A 20,000-nucleotide genomic window follows, 5' to 3' on the forward strand; every position below is an offset into this window, starting at 1 on the left:
GTTTTGAACATTTTGATTTTGAACATTCTGAGAACATGGCACAACCTCCACCCCGTGAGAGGACTCTAAGGGAAATGGCTGCACCTGATTTCACCTACGAAAGCTTGTGCATCCAATACCCAGATGAGGATGTCCCATATGTTCTTAAAACTGGACTGATCCATTTGCTTCCAAAGTTTCATGGCCTTGCAGGTGAAAACCCACACAAGCATCTGAAAGAATTCCATATTGTCTGCTCCACCATGAAACCACCAGATGTCCAGGAGGATCACATATTTCTGAAGGCCTTTCCTCATTCTTTAGAGGGAGTGGCAAAGGACTGGCTATATTACCTTGCTCCAAGGTCCATCACGAGCTAGGGTGACCTCAAGAGAGTATTCTTAGAAAAAAATTTCCCTGCTTCTAGGACCACGACCATCAGAAAAGATATTTCAGGCATTAGACAACTCAGTGGAGAGAGCTTATATGAATACTTGGAGAGATTTAAGAAACTATGTGCCAGTTGCCCTCACCACCAGATTTCTAAGCAGCTTCTCCTCCAATATTTTTATGAAGGACTCAGTAACATGGAGAAAAGTATGATAGATGCTGATAGTGGTGGAGCCCTTGGAGACATGACCCCTGCTGAAGCCAGAAATTTAATTGAGAAGATGGCTTCAAACTCTCCGAAATTTAGTGCCAAAAATGATGCTATTGTCATTAGAGGAGTGCATGAAGTGGCCACAAATTCATCTTCATTAGCTGAGACTAAGAAGCTTGAAGGTAAACTAGATGCCTTGGTTAACCTGGTAAGCCAACTGGCCATGAATCAAAAATCTGCACCTGTCGCCAGACTCTGTGGTTTATGCTCCTCTGCCGACCACCACACAGATCTTTGCCCTTTTGTGCAACAATCTGAAGCAATTGAACAGCCTGAAGCTTATGCTGCAAACATCTAAAACAGACCTCCTCAACCTCAGCAGCAAAATCAGCCACAACAGAACAATTATGACCTCTCCAGCAGCAGGTACAATCCCGGGTGGAGGAATCATCCCAACCTTAGATGGTCAAATCCTTCACAACAACAGCAACAACAACAACAACAACAACAACCTTATTTTCAGAATGTTGCTGGCCCAAGCAGACCATACGTTCCTCCACCAATCCAGCAACAACAACAGCAACAGCCTCAGAAACAGCAAACAGTTGAGGCTCCTCCGCAACCTTCCCTTGAAGAACTTGTGAGGCAAATGACTATGCAAAACATGCAATTTCAACAAGAGACCAAAGCCTCCATTCAGAGCTTAACTAATCATATGGGACAATTAGCTACACAGTTAAATCAACAACAATCCCAGATTTCTGACAGATTACCTTCTCAATCTGTCCAGAATCCCAAAAATGTGAGTGCCATAACATTGAGGTCAGGAAAACAGTGTCACGGACCTCAACCAGTAGCATCTTCCTCATCCGCAAATGAACCTGCCCAACCTCACTCTACTCCAGAAAAAGATGATGACAACAATTTAAAGAGTAAGTTACCTAACAATTTCTATGCAGGTGAATCTAAAGAGAAGCATCATATCCCTCTTCCATTCCCCCCGAGAGCAATTTCCAACAAAAAAATGGAAGAGGCAGAGAAGGAGATCTTGGAAACATTTAGAAAAGTAGAGGTAAACATACCTCTGCTGGATGCAATAAAGCAAATTCCAAGATATGCTAAATTCTTGAAGGAGCTATGCACTAATAAGCGGAAGCTTAAAGGAAGTGAAAGAATTAGTATGGGTAGAAATGTCTCTGCATTGATTGGTAAGTCTGTTCCCCAAATCCCTGAAAAATGTAAAGATCCAGGTACATTCAGCATACCTTGTATTATAGGGAACAGTAAGTTTGACAATGCCATGCTAGATTTAGGAGCTTCTGTTAGTGTTATGCCTCTATCTATTTTTAATTCTCTATCTCTAGGTCCTTTGCAGTCAACTGATGTGGTAATTCATTTAGCTAATAGAAGTGTTGCCTATCCTGCTGGTTTCATAGAGGATGTCTTAGTTAAAGTTGGTGAGCTGATTTTCCCTGTTGATTTTTATATTTTAAATATGGATGAGGGATTTTCTAAAGGATCAATTCCCATCATTCTAGGCAGACCTTTTATGAAAACTACTTGAACTAAGATAGATGTATATGTAGGCACACTATCTATGCAGTTTGGTGATATAACTGTTCATTTTAATATTCTTGATGCTATGAAACACCCATCTGAAGATCTTTTTGTATTTCGTGTTGAAATAATTGACCATATTGTTGATGAATACATGACTTATCTTCATTCTAATCTGCATGACTATCACTCTTCATGCATTGAATATGAATTTGCACTTGATCATATGTCTGAATTTGATGCTGAGAGTGAATTTGAATTTGATATTGATTACATGTCTGGTGATGTTTTACCTCTTGAGATTGATTTTATAGAGTCAAATAGAACTAACCATGTTTCAGGAAGTACACATACCTCTGACTTTCTTTATGAGGTACAGGCTGAGAAACCATCTCTTTCTACCACTATCCAGCCGTCCACACTAGAATTAAAGCCTCTGCCATCAAATTTAAAATATGTTTACTTGGATGATAGCAAAAGTTTTCCAATAATTATATATGCCTCCCTTGCTGATGAGCAAGAGGAGAAGCTGTTATCTGTTCTCAAGAAGCATAAGAAGGCTATAGGCTGGACCCTGGCGGACATTCCTGGTATTAGCCCATCCACATGTATGCATCGAATAAATTTAGAAGATGGGGCTAAACCAGTAAGATAGCCACAGAGAAGACTAAACTCGGTGATTCTTGATGTAGTGAAGAAGGAGGTAACCAAGCTTTTGCAAGCTGGAATCATTTATCCTATCTCCGACAGCCAATGGGTGAGTCCCGTCCAGGTAGTTCCGAAGAAAACCGGCCTCACCGTGATAAAAAATGAGAAGGAGGAGATGATTCCTACTCGGGTGCAGAACAGTTGGAGAGTCTGCATCGACTATAGGAGGCTGAACCAGGTTACCAAAAAGGACCATTTTCCACTGACATTCATTGACCAGATGCTTGAACGCCTGGCAGGTAAATCTCACTACTGTTTCCTTGATGGTTTTTCTAGTTATATGCAAATCACTATTGCTCCTGAGGATCAGGAAAAGACCACATTCACCTGCCCCTTCGGCACTTTTGCCTATAGGAGGATGCCTTTCGGCCTGTGCAATGCACCTGGTACCTTCCAGCGGTGCATGATTAGTATTTTTAGTGATTTTTTAGAAAATTGCATAAAGGTGTTTATGGATGATTTCACTATATATGGATCCTCTTTTGATATTTGTTTGGATAGTCTGGAAAAGGTTTTGAATAGATGCATTGAAACTAACCTTATTCTAAATTTTGAAAAATGTCATTTTACGGTTGAGCAAGGTATAGTTTTAGGCCACAATATTTCCAATAAGGGCATTGAAGTAGATCCTACAAAAATTTCTGTTATTTCACAATTGCCTTACCCCTCTTGTGTGCGAGAGGTGCGATCTTTTCTTGGTCATGCAGGATTCTACAGGCGCTTTATAAGAGACTTTAGCAAGGAACCTGATTGGGCAGGCCCATTTGAGCTAATGTGCGATGCATCCAATTACACATTGGGGGTTGTCCTTGCTCAAAAGACTTCCTTACTCCACCCTACTCTTCCTCTACCATGACTTAGGGAGTTTTTCTTTCCTATCTCCTTCTTTACTTTTATTACATTTGTCTGATTCTATTTGATGGTCTAATTGCTTTTAATCTTTTAATTGTGCTACATTGAGGACAATGTGTTGTTTAAGTATGGGGGGAGTGTTCTTTGGTTTTGGTTTTTCTAGTTTTGTTAATTTTGTTAATTTTGTTAGTTTTGTTAGTTTTGTTGGGTTTCTAGTTTAATATTTTAGGTCAATTCTATTTGCATGTACAACTTTGCATATTTTTCTTTGAATTATAGGATATGTTCAAGAAATGGGTAATTATTCTGAAAATAAAAGTCTCTTGGCATTTTGTGATTTGAAATCCTTGTTTTTCCTCTACATGTCATGATAGTTTTGAAAGTGATAAGTTTACCTTTGTGAGAATTTGAGCCATCCATCATCGTAATCTTTTGGTGTGTTTTGCCCCATTGATTGCTTACACAATAGCCTTGGCTTGATTCTTGTTGATGCTTCCTAATTCACATGCATATTTGGAAATGATTTAGGCAATTTTGTTCTTATAAGTCTCTAGCCAAATGGACCTACCCTAAATTAATTTATTTGATAGCCCCTTTGAGCCTATGTTCCCCTTTCTTTGTTTTGAGCTCATTACAAGCCTTAAACCATGATATCACCTTACCCTTAAGGAATTTTGGAGCTTTAGAATTGTTTTGGGAATAAGTGTGTGGGGGGGGGGGGGTATGTTTCATTGGAAGATATGATTTTTGGCCATGCTTAATGTTTTATTTCGGCCATGCTTGATGTATATATATATTGCCTAGTTCTTGCTTTAATCTTCAAATTCGTACTGTTTAAAAAAAATGAAAAAAACAAGAGAAAAATTCAGTTGCTGCAAATCTGTACTATTCAAAAAAAAAAGAAAAGAAGTGAAGTTGAATAAATGAGGTCTTGTTATGAGGACTTGATTTTGTTGATATTAGAGGGTTTGGGTTTACTACTTGTGCTTAATTTCCACATATTCCCCATTGCTCCCCTATTCCTTTGGGATTTAGCTACTTATTCCATATTTTTCCCCTACCTTGTCCTTGGCCCCATTACAACCTTTAAAGACCTTTTGATCCTCATGTGCATGTGTTTGTCAAGTTGTTTGTCAATTTTAGAATTTTGCCAAGTCTATGTGGTGTTTGTTTTCATAGGTGCTTCGAGAGTAAACAGTAGCCTAGACACTTGAGAGATAGAGTGTATATCTTGTGAGGCTTTATCACTTTTCATTATTGAGCTGATTAACTATTTTGCCATGATCGGGTTGCTTGGATGATTTTCACGAATGTCTTGACTCTTTGGATCTCTTCATGTTAGATGTTACCCATTCCTTTCATTCCTTGATGTTCATTGAGAAATATGTAAATGTTTATGTTTGTGTCTCTTTGATATCCTTGGATTTTGTTCTTTATTTCATTTTGCCTAGGAGTGCAAAAGGCTAAGTATGGGGGGTTTTGATGTGCCATTATTTCCTCCTATTTCTTAACCCTTTTTGCACCATTTTAAGTACTGATTAGTCTTAATTGTCAAATTAATTAGGCAGTTTTATTATTTGGGCCCACTCAGCTAATTTGATATTTTTAATCTAATTTCAGGAATTAATGAAGCATTGGGCTTGAATCCAGAATTGGGCTTGGGCTTGAATCCAGAATTGGGCTTGCACTTGAAGAGGACAGACTATTTTATTCTACAAAATTAGATCTTATCTTATCTAGATATTATTTAGATTTGATCTCATCTAGATATTATTTCATCTAGATCTTATCTTATCTTATCTAGATTTGATTTTATTTTATTTATGGGCTTTGATTTAAAACAAATTTGTAAGCTTTGGGCGCTGGAAAACTATATAATAGCACCAAGGTTCTAGTTTAGGCTCTCTCTACTCTCTCTCCTGTTTTTGTTTTTAGTTTTAGGCTTTTCTTAGACACTTTTTCGTTTTGCAAATCCAGTTTTGACTTTTCATTTTAGCAATAAAATTTCGTTCTTCAATCTATAATTTCGTTCTCTATTGATTAATGGAAGGCTAAGTCTCCAATATTGCTTTCTCTTGAGGATCAAGCACAGTTCTCTTTGAGGTTCTATTATTACAGTTAAATTTTGTTCAATTTTTCCTCTTCACTAATTACTCTGAATTTGTTGCTATTAATTCATGCATGCTTAGTGCTTGATTAATTGTCTCTACGCTTAATTACATTCATGCTTAATGATCGTTTATGACTAATTGGTGTATGTGTTGCTTAATCACATAATGAATGCCTTATGTTAAATTTCGCTTAGTAATTTAATTTAGGGTTGGATTAAGTGGCTGAACTGATAAAGGATAAACTCTCGTAACCTAGGATAAGAGACTTGCTTGTGAATCAAGGGGAAGCAACGTGTTTTAATTTTGATATTTTATAATTCACATATATTCGCTGTTTAATTTACAAAAGCAAACAACCCCCCACCCCTCCCCCTCAATTCGTTACTGTTTTATTACTATCTGTTATGAACATTTGGTTTATCATTGCTCGTTGGGAAATGACCTAGGATCACTTCCTAGTTACTGCATTTCAATGTTTATTTGATTCGGGTACGACCTCGATCAGAAAGGCTTAGGGCCATTGAAGGAGGCGAAGGTTATGCCTTTGCTAACCTAAAAGAGTTGTTCCTAGCACCCAATATCATCACCCCTCCTATGTTCAAGGTGTCGGACTTTGACAAGTACAAGGGGACTACTTACCCCAAGAACCATCAAAAGATGTATTGTCGGAAGATGGGGGCATACACAAAAGATGAGGAACTGCTGATACATTTTTTCCAAGAAAGTCTTACTGGGGTAGTTGTTACCTGGTACACTAACTGGGAACCTTCCCGAGTCCATTCTTGGAAGGACCTAATGGTTGCTTTCATTAGGCAGTGTCAATACAATTCTAATATGGCTCCAGATAGGATGCAACTACAGAACATGTGCAAAAAGGGGCACGAATCTTTCAAAGAATATGCCCAAAGGTGGAGAGACCTGGCCGCTCAAGTGGCACCTCCAATGACAGAGAAAGAGATGATCATAATAAATAGACACATTACCAGTGTTTTACTATGAAAAAATGGTGGGGTACGCACCTTCAAGCTTTGCGGATTTGGTCTTCGCCAGCGAAAGGATTGAAGTAGGTCTGAAAAGAGGCAAATTTAAATCATCCTGCTTGGACGAATGAGAAAACTGGGGGAAATGAAGAGGGTGAGAATGAAGGAGAAACCCATGCTATGATTGTCATTCCTACATGGCCAAACTTCCCACCAGCTCAACAATGTTATTACTCAACCAATATCAGCTCTTCTCATTACCCACCACCCAGTCATCCACAAAGGTCATCCCTAAATAAATCACAAAGCTTGTCTACCGCAAGCCCAATGCCCAAACACCACCTTTAGTGAAAACCAAAAAGGAATTTTGAGCAAAAAACCTATAAGATTCACCCCAAATTTTAGTTTCATATGCTAACTTGCTCCCATATCTACTTGATAATGCAATGGTAGCCATAACCCCTGCTAGGTTTCCTCAACCTCCATTTTTCTGAGGATACGACTCGAATGCAACATGTGCATATCATGGAGGAGTTTCGGGACATTCCATTGAGCACTGTATGACTTCGAAGCGTAAGGTGCAAAGTCTAATTGATGTGGGCTGGTTGAAACATGAGGAGAATCGCTTGTAAATCCTAACATTTACAAGCGACACTACACACGGGGCAATTTTGAAAGCTGTTGTTAGATGTCTCTAATGACTCATCAAGATTTTCAAGTTTATGCCACTATTGTAAACCACACTGGAATGTGGGTGCAAGCCATTGGTTTGTTTGCTCAAGCGACCTGCGCTCCTGAGTTTGGACTTCCAAAACCATTCAATTAGAAATTACTCATGCTACACATTTGGTGGGGGTGCCGTAAAATGGCGAGTAAAGCAAAAAAAAAAAGTTCAAGAAAAAAGCATTTGATTTACTGTGTTTTCAAGTAAAAATATAGACGTTCATGTGACCTCATTTTATCTTTCTGGAAAGTTTGTCTTTTTTTAGAGAGAAGTGAGTTATCAAGAATAAGAGTCATTCGACTTAACATGTCAACTGAAAAAATCCTTCAACTATTTCTCATCCTTGAAAAATTCTTTTTGCGAGGATCAACCGCTTTTTTCATTCTTCCTTGCTACAAGGTTGTGGAAACAAAACAACGATGGGTACCTCAAAGCCTTACACTGGGGCAAGGAGGGGCACCGTGCATGAGCCTCAAGTGAACATAGGGGCAGATCAAAAGTTCTCACTCGTCGATGTTTTTAAACAAAAAAAAAAGGGGGACAAACCCTGGAATTTCAATGGATTGATTAAATGTTAAACGACTTCATTTTCGTCACTTCAAAATGGTCAAGTGACTAAATAAAATAGAACATACACTCTGAGGTTGTTCCCGAAGAGATTTGCAAAAGATAGGATGAGGTTGCATGAATTATCACCTCTTTCAAAAGGACAGTCAATCTGTGTTTTTCGAAAAAATCAAATCAAAATCAAAATCACAAAATAGGGAAAGAATGTCATGAACATTGTACAACTTTCCATTACATTGTATTGTTGCATACGAAGTCCGCATTTACTGCATTTCAAGACAAAGGTTGCATGCATCTGGATCCCTAAAAATCATGTTAACTACATAGATTTCCTACATCTACTGTCCAATCTTTTTGAATTTGGAATGACCGGCCCTCTCAATGAGTCAATCACTTGCTTTCTCATAAGGGTGGACCCTTGAGGACTACACATCCTCACCTTCAGAGGGCTACACGTCCTCGCCTTCAGAGGGCTACACGCCCTCGCCTTCAGAGGACTACACGTCCTTGCCTTCAGAGGGTTACACGCCCTCGGCCTTCAGAGGACTACACGTCCTCACCTTCAGAGGGCTACATGTCCTCAACTTCATAGGGCTACACGCCCTTACTTTCAGAGGGCTAGACGTCCTCCCCTTCAGAGGACTACACGTCCTCGCCATCAGAGGGCTACACATCCTCACCTTTATAGGACTACACATCCTCGCCTTCAGAGGTCTACATGCCCTCGCCTTCAGAGGACTGCACGTCCTCACCTTCAGAGGACTATACATTTAGAGGACTACACATCCTCGCTTACAGAGGACTACACGTCCTCGCCTTTAGAGGGCTACACGCCCTCGCCTTCAGAGGACAACACGTCCTCCCCTTCAGAGGGCTACATGTTCTCACCTTCATAGGGCTACACACCCTTACCTTCAGAGGGCTACACGTCCTCCCCTTCAGAGGACTACACGTCCTTGCCATCAGAGGGCTGCACGTCCTCACCTTCAGAGGGCTACACGCCCTCACCTTCAGAGGGCTACATGGACTCACCTTCCGAGGAATACACGTCCTTGCCTTCAAAGGGCTACACACCCTCACCTTTAGAGGACTACACGTCCTCGCCTCCAGAGGGCTACATGCCCTCGCCTACAGAGGACTACACGTCCTCGCCTTCATAGGGCTACATGCCCTCGCCTTCAGAGGACTACACGTGCTCGCCTTCAAAGGACTACACGTCCACGCCTTCAGAGGGAAAAATGCCCTCGCCTGCAGAGGACTACACGTCCTCGCCTTTAGAGGACTACACGTCCTCACCTTCAGAGGGCTACACGCCCTCGCCTTCAGAGGATTACACGTCCTCCCCTTCAGAGGGCTACATGTCCTTATTTTCATAAGGCTACACGCCCTCACCTTCAGAGGGCTACACGTCCTCCCCTTCAGAAGACTACACGTTCTCGCCATCAGAGGGCTACACGTCCTCACCTTCATAGGGATACACGCCCTCACCTTCAGAGGGCTAAACATCCTCCCCTTTTGAAAGCTATTTGCCCTCGCCTTCGTAGGGCTACACGCCCTCACCTTTAGAGGACTACACGTGCTCGCCTTCAGAAGGCTGCACACCCTCACCTTCATAGGGTTGCACTCCATCACCTTCATGGGACTCCATATATGCGCCTTCAGAGAACTCAAGGTCCTCCGCCCTTAATGCTTAATCGAGGCCTGTGCTCCCGGGTGAGGGGCTAGTAGTTTGCTTTTATCAGTTCCTGGGCCACCCCCTTATATTGGAGGGTGACCAACTGTGCGAGCACAACCAAAGAGGGAGGCTATCATGCAGCCACTATGCATACTGGGGCAAGATTTCACTCGTGCCGCTACAAAGAGATGAGTGCGGATCATGCGCACCAACATGACCAGTCTTACACAGATATGGATGACGTTGCTACTTAGCAACATTCTGCCCAGTGACCATAATGCCGATCTCCCCCTGCGGAAGTATCAGTTGGTTTGTGTTGTCATGACATAGGTAAGTATGCACGTGGCTCAATTGATTTCTGATGCCATCCACTATTTGCAGGGATCGCGCCCACAAGACACCCAGTGGACCCGGAGGAGCCCAACAGGGCCCTGGGGTTTCCAACTCTGGTTACGGGCCTCTATCAGTCCTACAGGGTGCCTGTCTGATGCAATCCTACCCCGCAAGGGCATTGGATAGAAGACTCCAAGAAGATTGAGCCAAAGATGCAAGAGAAGGCCCTAGGGTTCTCATGAGCCTTATGGTAGATTTCGGGCTTATGGGCTAAGTATGAGCCCACTTATCTTAGTACATATTAGATTAAGGTTTCATTATTTTTGGGCCTTGTATTTAGGGCTCCATAATGTAGGTAAGGTACCCTAGAAATGTAGGATTTTTCAGCCCTTGTATTTTAGGGCACCTAGACTAGTTTTGTATTAGGGGTAGTTTTGTAATTTCACATGCATTAAGTGAATATTTGATGTGTGTGTTGGAAAATAAATTTAATTGAATTGGGAGAAGCCCAATCCAATTAAATTTTAGAGGGGGAGGTGAGCATTTGCTTGCTACACCCCATTGCCACATCATATAGTCACACTTTGTGCATGTGCTTCATGTTTTACATGCCTCATGTCACCTAAGCATACTTAGTGGAGAATCTTGGATTTGATCTTGAATTTAGTGGGCTGAACCATAGCTAAAATTCACTAATCATAATTAGTGAAATTTTGGCTCCAAAGTTTGGCTCCACAAATTCAATTTCAAATTCAAGTGAAATTTGAATAGAAATTCAAATTTCCCACCAATTTTGTGTTGTTGGACAAGTGGCCTCAGATATCTTAAGAAGGGGGGGTTGAATTAAGATATTACAACTTATTTCCCCAATTAAAAATTCTATTTCACTTTCTATTCAAGTTATAAATTCCCTTAATAATGAATTTCTTAAATATTGATTCAAATAGAACAATTTGAATATGAATATAAAACAATAATAAATAAAGGAGTTTAAGGGAAGAGAAAATGCAAACTCAGATTTATACTGGTTCGGCCACACCCTTGTGCCTACGTCCAGTCCCCAAGCAACCCGCTTGAGAGTTCCACTATCTTATAAATTCCTTTTACAAGTTCTAAACACACAAGGGCAACCCTTCCTTTGTGTTTAGAATTCTTTCACAACAAGAGACCCTCGGTCTCTTAATCCCTTTTCAGAATGAAGAAGAAGAAAAGAAGAAATCTCTCTTAAAAGAGATAGATTGAACAATTTGAGCACTCAAATAATTCCTTATTGAATCACAAGTAATTTGGCCAAGGAATTTGTAAAAGGATAAAACGATTTTGCTTTATAAGAGGATAAGACTTTTTGTTCTGAAAAACTCTTAGCAAATTCGTGTCTCAAGTCACATATATATAGGCCTTTGATAGCCATTCAAGAACCACATAAAAAGATGTGACTGTTGAGAATATTTTCTGAAAATCTGCTCTGGTAATCGATTACAGTATTTGTGTAATCGATTACAAGCTTTAAAATTTGAATTAAAACGTTCAATAACTGCTGGTAATCGATTACCATATATGTGTAATCGATTACACAGTGCAAATTTTGAATTCAAATTTTAATAGCTGTTGTAAATCAGTTTTGGCCACTGGCAATCGATTACATCCTCTGGTAATCGATTACCAGAGAGTAAATTTCTTTGAAAAAGACTTTTTAAGTTAAAATTCTTGGCCAAACCTTTTGCTACTTCAATTGGAATTCCCTTCCTATTTAATATACCCTTTCTAAGACTAGAGACTTGTCTTGATCATCCATCTTGAATATCTTTAATTTCTTTGTCTTGAATAAAGCTTTGAGACGCATGTGAACCTTTGGCATCATCAAAACATTCAACTTGATCCTTTGTCTACATGTGTGACACTTAGGCTATAAATAAAGGCCTTGTGTGTGCATTTTTTTAAACTTTGATCATTTGAATATTAAACTTCAGATTTCAAAGCTCATTTAGAGTACAAAATTTCGTGCTCTTCTCTCCCTCTCCCTTCATTCATCTCATTCTTCCTCCAAGCTCTTATCCATGGCCTCCTATGGTGGTGAACTTCTTCTAGACTCATCTTCTCCTTGAAGTGGCATCTCCTCTCTCTCTTCCTTTCTCCATTCCGCTGCCATTCATCTTCCAAGAAGCAAAGGAATCCATTGATGAAGAAGATCCTAGGCCTACAAGCTCCAATGGAGCTTACATCACCGTCCCCCCCAGCAAGGTCATGCCATCGTGACATAGGTAAGTATGCACTTCTCTCAACTGATTTTTGATGTCATCTATTGTTTGCAGCAATCGTGCACACAAGACACCCAGTGGACCCGGAGAAGTCCAATAGGGTCTTGGGGTTTCCAGCTCTGATTACGGGCCTTTGTTAGTTCTACGGAGTGTCCGTCGCCCCCAACAAGGTCATCAGGCCCCCTATTAACCGAACTTTCATCAAGAAGTATTGTGCCCCGCAGGGAGGCGCAGGGCGAGACACCATAATAGCCTGGGGATGGCCAGCAGCGGGCAATAGATGCACCACCGCCACCTCCAAAGCCCCTCAGCTCATCTACAAAAGCTGGAGTGTTGCCTACGACCTGTGGTCGACCAGGAGGCGACCAAGTCCAAAGCCAAAGGTAAGCAAAGTACTAGGTCTGTGACCGATAAGTCATCAAGCGTCCAGCTCAAGACGTTAAAGAAGCGCTACTAGGAGGCAGCCTAGTACCTTTTAAATCTCTGCTTGTTATTTGATCACCCTTTTTTCTCAAGTCATAGTAGGACACACCTAGTTGCTCATGATCCTAGGAATTTAAATAAAACAAGCACAAGCCCGAAAGGTAATCATACCTCACAAAATATATGTATGTGTGTTTAGGTAGTGAAAATACCTTAGATATGCATGTATGTAGCAAAAAATACCTCACAAAAAATATATGTGTATGTTTAGGTAGCAAGATACCTTGGATATGCATGTATATAGCAAAAATACCTCAAAAAATATATATACACGTGTTTAGGTAGCAAAATACCTCATGAAAAAAAAACAAGAACAAAAAATATATCTTTCGGCTGAAAAGCCAGCACACTTTTGAAAAGAAATAACTTCCAACTTTTCTTTGAAAAAAGATTCACCGATCAAAACAAAGGGTTTTTTTGAAAAAATGTGTATACACCTGAAGGGTGAATGTTGTGAAAATTTTCCCAAACACCCAAAATGGACTTGGATGAATGCATGAATTGATAAAAGAACATGTTTTGGAAACACTGGGTTGACTTAATATGGAAAATGAATCCTGAGCCCTAGTGTCACGTGACCATAAAAACTTGATGCTTGAGTGTCCACATAGGTGCGTGCATGACTAGTTTTGCATAAAATTTCCAAATCATCATTGTTGCATGTGTGTCATGGAAATAATGTGGGACATCCCCTTTATCCCCGAACCACTGGCCAAACCAACACCCTAACATATATCATGTCCGGCCGTTCTACGAGCCTTGAGCCAAAATCCCAACTCACCATAAACCTTGACCCAGGGTGAGAATGTCCATCCTTGCCCTCGGAAGAAAACAAAAAAAAAAGAAAGAAAGTTCCCGATCAAAGATCGGAAGAAAGAAAAGGAAAAAAATTCTCAATCAAAGATCGGAAGAAAGCAAAAAAAGGAAATTCCCAATCAAGATTGGAAGAAAGCAAAAAAAAAAGAAAAAAAATTCCCGATCAAAGATCGGAAGAAAAAAAAATATAGAAAGGTCTTTGGACCAGACAATATTTGAATTGTCACAAGTAAACAAGAAAAGAAAGAAAACCATGACTTGAAGTGGTCCCTTCCCTTTGATTGCCAACCAAAATCCTATGCGCTAGCAACTTTCTCGCCCCACACTAAACAAAAACAGAAAAGGAAAAGGCCCAAACACTCAGAGCCAAATTCCTCACCAAAACATCATTCCTGAAAAAGTCCCATTGATCCATGATCACGCACGTAATCTTTGATTTGATAGGAAATGATTTGCAAAATTAAGTCATGACATATCTATGGTTCGGAATTAGGATAAAACACTTACCTGTGTGAGATTGATACACTTCGAGTGATTTTCTTCTATTTTGTGGGACCTAGTGTTTCCTCTAAATGGTCGTTTAGAAACGAAACGCTAACATCCAAAATCTCATTTATGGTTATGAGAAAATTTCATCAGCATACTCTCCTTCTCCGATGGACACATTGTTTTTCATCAAAAAATCATATGTTGCTCTGATCAGTTGGAGGTTTTGTTTCTTTACTAAAGCATGTTCACATTTTAGTGAAAAAACACTAAGACTATTTTAGTCTCACAAAGACAAGAACTACGTTGGTCTGAATTCCTCACTGTGATTGAGGATACGTAGGAGCAAAAGCCTCACTTTTGTCGACCACCCCACCTTTTTTTATCGTGACCCAAGAGTTCGGTGGCATGCGGACACACCCGACGGTAACCTGCACACACCCTTTGCTATCCAGCGACCCGAGAGTCCGGTAGCATGCGGAGACACCTTACGGTTATCCACACCTTTGGTCATCTAGAGACGGCGAGTCCGATGACATGCAGGGGTACCGTATGGTTATCCGCACCTTTCGTCAACCAGGGGCAAACAAGCCCGTGGATGTGTAGGGACTAACGTCGTCCTCTGCACCTTTCGTCAACCAGGGGGAAAGCGAGCCTGTTAATGCACAGAGACTAACGTCGTCTTCTACACCTTTTGTCATCTAGAGACGGCAAGTCCGATGACATGCGGCGGTACCGTATGGTTATCCGCACCTTTGGTCATCTAGAGACGACAAGTCCGATGACATGCAGGGGTACTGTATGGTTATCCGCACCTTTTGTCATCCCAAGACAGCGAGTTCGATCACATGCGGGGGTACCGTATGGTTATCCGCACCTTTCGTCAACCAGGGGCGAACAAGCCCGTTGACGCACAGGGACTAACGTCGTCCTCTGCACCTTTCGTCAACCAGGGAGAAAGCGAGCCTGTTGACACACAGAGACTAACGTCGTCTTCTGCACCTTTTGTCATCTAGAGACGGCAAGTCCAATGACATGCGGGGGTACCGTATGGTTATCCGCACCTTTGGTCATCTAGAGACGGCAAGTTCGATGACATGCGGGGGTACCGTATGGTTATCCGCACCTTTTGTCATCCCGAGACGGCGAGTCCGATGACATGCGGGGGTACCGTATGGTTATCCGCACCTTTCGTCAACCAAGGGCAAACAAGCCCGTTGACGCGCAGGGACTAACGTCGTCCTCTGCACCTGTCGTCAATCAGGGGGGAAGTGAGCCTGTTGACGAGCAGAGACTAACGTCATCTTCTGCACCTTTTGTCATCTAGAGACGGCAAGTCCGATAACATGCAGGGGTACTGTATGGTTATCCGCACCTTTGGTCATCTAGAGACAACAAGTCCGATGACATGCGGGGGTACCGTATGGTTATCCGCACCTTTTGTCATCCCGAGGCAGCGAGCCGTATGACATGCGGGGGTACCGTATGGTTATCCGCACCTTTCGTCAACCAGGGGCGAACAAGCCCATTGATGCGCAGAGACTAACGTCGTCTTCTGCACCTTTGTCATCCAGAGACGGCGAGTCCGATTACATGCAAAGATACCCAAGTGATTATTTGTACAAAACGATTTCTGTTAATCTTGACCCGAGAAGTCAGGTGGCAGGCGGAGATACCCAAGTGGTTATCCGTACAAAATGATTTCTATTAATCCTAACCTGAGAAGTCAGGTGGCAGGCGGAGATACCCAAGTGGTTATTCGTATAAACACTCTTTTGCTATCCGTCAGACTCAGAGTCCGGTAGCATGCAGAGACTAACGTCGTCATCTGCACCCTTTGTCAACCAGGGGCAAATGAACCCGTTGACGCGCAGAGACTAACATCGTCTTCTGCACCTTTTGTCATCTAGAGACGGCAAGTCCGATGACATGCGGGGGTACCGTATGGTTATCCGCACCTTTCGTCAACCAGGGGCAAACGAGCTCATTCACGCGCAGAGACTAACGTCTTCTGCACCTTTTTGTCATCTAGAGACGGAAAGTTCGATGACATGCGGGGCTACCGTATGGTTATCTGCACCTTTCGTCAACCAGGGGCAAACGAGTTCGTTCACGCGCAGAGACTAACATCGTCTTCTGCACCTTTTGTCATCTAGAGACGACAAGTCCGATGACATGCGGGGGTACCGTATGGTTATCTACACCTTTGGTCATCTAGAGACGGCAAGTCCGATGACATGCGGGGGTACCGTATGGTTATCTGCACCTTTTGTCATCCCGAGACGGCAAGTCCAATGACATGCGGGGGTACCGCATGGTTATCCGCACCTTTCGTCAACCAGGGGCAAACGAGCCCGCTGACGCGCAGAGACTCACATCGTCTTCTGCAGCTTTTTTCATCTTGACCCATGAAGTCAGGTGACATGCGGGGATATCGTATGGTTATCCGCACCTTTCGTTATCCAGGGAAAAACGAGCCCGTTGATGTGCAGAGACTAACATTGTCTTCTGCACCTTTTGTCATCCTGACCCATGAAGTCAGGTGACATGCGGGAATATCGTATGGTTATACGCACCTTTCGTTAACCAGGGGAAAATGAGCCCGCTGACGCGTAGAGACTAACATCGTCTTCCGCACCTTTTGTCATCCAGGGACAACAAGTCAGGTGACAGGCGGAGATACCTTATGGTCATCCGCACCTTTCGTCAACCGAGGCGAACGAATTTGACGGTATCAGGATAATGTTGGTCACCGATTCTGATTATTTTCAAAAATTTTGCAGGATTTTACTCTCGTCGTCTGGAGACATTCAAGCCCGACGACGCACGAGATTCTTCTCTGCTGGGCAGGGGGCGATCAAGTTCGATGGCGTGGGGTAATGTTGTGGTTGTCCCATTTTATCGCTTTCAAGACACTGAAGTTTTGTTGACACTTCTGATGCCTTTTCTCTATTTCTGAATGATAGGTTCCGCTGGTCGGGATATTGACCGGCCAAATGATGTTCCGCTCGAATGAAATTAGTGTCTTATCTTTACTTCGCTTTTATCTCCAATAAAAGATAAGTAAAGAGGGGCAACTGTCATACCTTAATTTCGTTTGGGGACCATTGTTTGGTGGCATGCAACCTTCGCTTGACCGCCTCGAGGTACTTAACACCCATCGTTAGGTAATCCGTAAAGTTCCATGACATTCCGGAAGTTGAAAAGAAGCATTGTTGCGCAATACGTCAAGTTTTGCAACATTCCGGAAAGAAAATGGGTGTCATTATGTAATCTGTAAAGTTCCATAACGTTTCAAAAAGAAAACAGCCAAAAACACAAAAATGGGGGGGTGAACTTATCAAGATAGGGGTGTAAATAGCAATTCGAGTCTAGCCCCTTCCGAAACATTTTGGAAGTTGGGTTGCTTAAGGAGGAAGCAACTGGGCGACAAGCTCCTCCACGTTTTTGAAAAATAGTTTACGGGGCTTCCGTGGCTTCCGTAATGCTTCCGTAAAATTTCCGAAAACCTTGGGTAAGCATATTTCACTTAACATTGGCGAAAGGGAAGAGAAAAAAAGATAAAAATCAAATCCGAAACACTTCCGTAAGGCTTCCGTAACTTTTCTGTAAAATACAAAAGGGGGGTGAACTAAGTAATTTGGGTGCGCTTAGAAATATTCTTCATTAAGTCTCTCGGCGGCAAACACCTCTCTTTTTCCCTATAAATAGGGGAGGGGGCTGTTTCAAAAATATTCATCACCCCTTGGCTATGCATTTCGGCTGTTTTGGGTGAAAAAAACACGTTTTCGTGAAGAAAAATCGAGTCGAAGTGCTTCCGTAAATGATTATGTGGAAATTCTTCATCGTTCTTCACCTTTCTTCATTCGTTCTTCATCGTTCTTCAGTCTTCAACCGGTAAGTTCCCGAAATCGAATCTTTCAATTCATTCTATGCACCCTTAGTGGTCCCTACTTATTTTGTGTACTTTCACTTTAATTTCGCTTACTTTCGATTTTCTTTTCTTTTGCTTTAACGAGCTTTTTATCGTTTATTTAAGTCGTTTTCTCACCTAATAAATGATAAAATGAATTTCAACCGATCATTTGTGTTGTAATCTCGTTTAATCACTATTAAAACAAAATCTAACCGATCGTTCACGCTGTAACCTCGGTTAAATAAAAAAAAAGGCAAAATAATAATAAAATAATCAAAATATCTTGAAAAAATAATAAAAAAATAATCAAAATATCTTTGAATAAAATAATCAAAAAAATCAATTGGACGTTTTTCTTTGGAAGTTTCCTTGAATGAATTGACTAATAACCAAAGTGAAACTAAGGCTAAAATCAACTCACAAATCAAGCTTCGTCCGCAAAAATCACTAAAAACCGTTTTAAGGTTCAACACCTTAAAGGGTCCTCTTTGCTTTTATCGGTTAACATGGACCACTCAAAAGCATAAAATCAACATGTAACTTTACCACTTTTGTAAGAACTACGTAGGTCTGATTTCCTCATCGCAATTGAGGATACATAGGAGCAAAAGCCCCGCTTTTGTCTACCACCCCAAGACATCGTTAATGGTCCAACAACTTAACGTTTCTTTCCTTTCAAAAACAAGAGATCGTTAATGGTCCAACGCCTTAACGTTTCTCTCCTTTCAAAATCAAAAGATTGTTTAATGGTCCAACGCCTTAAACGGCTTTTGTTCGGTTAAAATCGATCTTGCAGAAAAAGATCAAAACAACTTAACCAACGTTTACTTCTCAAAGAACTACGTAGGTCTGATTTCCTCATCCCAATTGAGGAATACGTAGGAGCGAGGGAAACACCCTTGTCGACCACAAAAAGATAAAAAAAAAATACAAAAAAACACAAAAAGCATAAAAACACAAAAAGACATAAAAAAGGGAAAATAAAAGTCATATTTGCACACTTGATTAAAGGCTGCCGTCCTTTGTGACGGACGTGTGGGGTGCTAATATCTTCCCCGTGCGTAAAAACAACTTCCAAACCTTTCACAATTAAAGTTCGTAGACCACACCTTTTCGGATTTTCCGACGTTTTCCTCGAATAAACGTTGGTGGCGACTCCGCTCATTTTCCTGTCTTGGAAGATGCACCCATGAGCCCTCGCATCGCCCTCCCGCCGAAGGGTAGGTTGCAACATATACTATGTGTTTAATGAACTTTTGATTAGTTCCGCATTTACCTTTCATTTATTACATATATGTGTGCGGGGTATAGGGTGTCACAAATATTATGTCCTATATTGACATGAAGAAGCTGATTAACGCCCTTGGGTACAAATCATTCAAGTGCTTATGGTATAGGAAGCCCAAGTTAGCACTGAGCAAAGGGTTGAAGCCACTTAATTTTTACTATGATGTTTTGCAATTGGCTGAAGATGTTTCTGGTTTCGATGTGGTTGGTGTCTATGTGGACCAGGGGGCGATTGACACATCCTCAAAACACTCTAATGATGTTGAGCATGAGGACGTTGTTGTAATTAATGAAATGGAGGTTGAGGTTGAAGCTAAGGTGGAGGGTGAAGTTGAGGCTAAGGTTCAGGTGGAGATGGAGGCTGAGGTGTAGGGTGATGAGCAGGCTTTGGTGGAGGCTAAAGGGGAGGCTAATGTTCAGGCTAAGATAGAGGCTGAGGTGTAGGTTGATGAATAGGCTTTGGTGGAGGTTTAGGTGGAGGCTGATGTTCAAGCTGAGATAGAGGCTAAGGTGGAGGCTGATGCTCAGGCTAAGGTTGAGGCTGATGTTCAGGCTAAGGAGGATGATGATGATAACAATGATTTTAGTGAATTTTCAGATAGTGACTTTGAAGAAAATTGGGATTGGACAACATCCTTGGACCTTAAGACATTTACACAGACTGATC

General features: G+C 41.5%; 1 non-coding gene across 1 annotated transcript; it reads right to left on the reverse strand.

Annotated features, from left to right (window-relative positions):
- Positions 1-413: 413 nt before the first annotated feature.
- LOC114420785 lies at positions 414-520 on the reverse strand. Its single transcript, XR_003668418.1, has one exon. It is a non-coding gene; the product is annotated as a small nucleolar RNA R71 (small nucleolar RNA).
- Positions 521-20,000: the final 19,480 nt, after the last annotated feature.

Source organism: Glycine soja, chromosome 7 (genome assembly GCF_004193775.1).
Source record: "Glycine soja cultivar W05 chromosome 7, ASM419377v2, whole genome shotgun sequence".
Taxonomy (NCBI): domain Eukaryota; kingdom Viridiplantae; phylum Streptophyta; class Magnoliopsida; order Fabales; family Fabaceae; genus Glycine; species Glycine soja.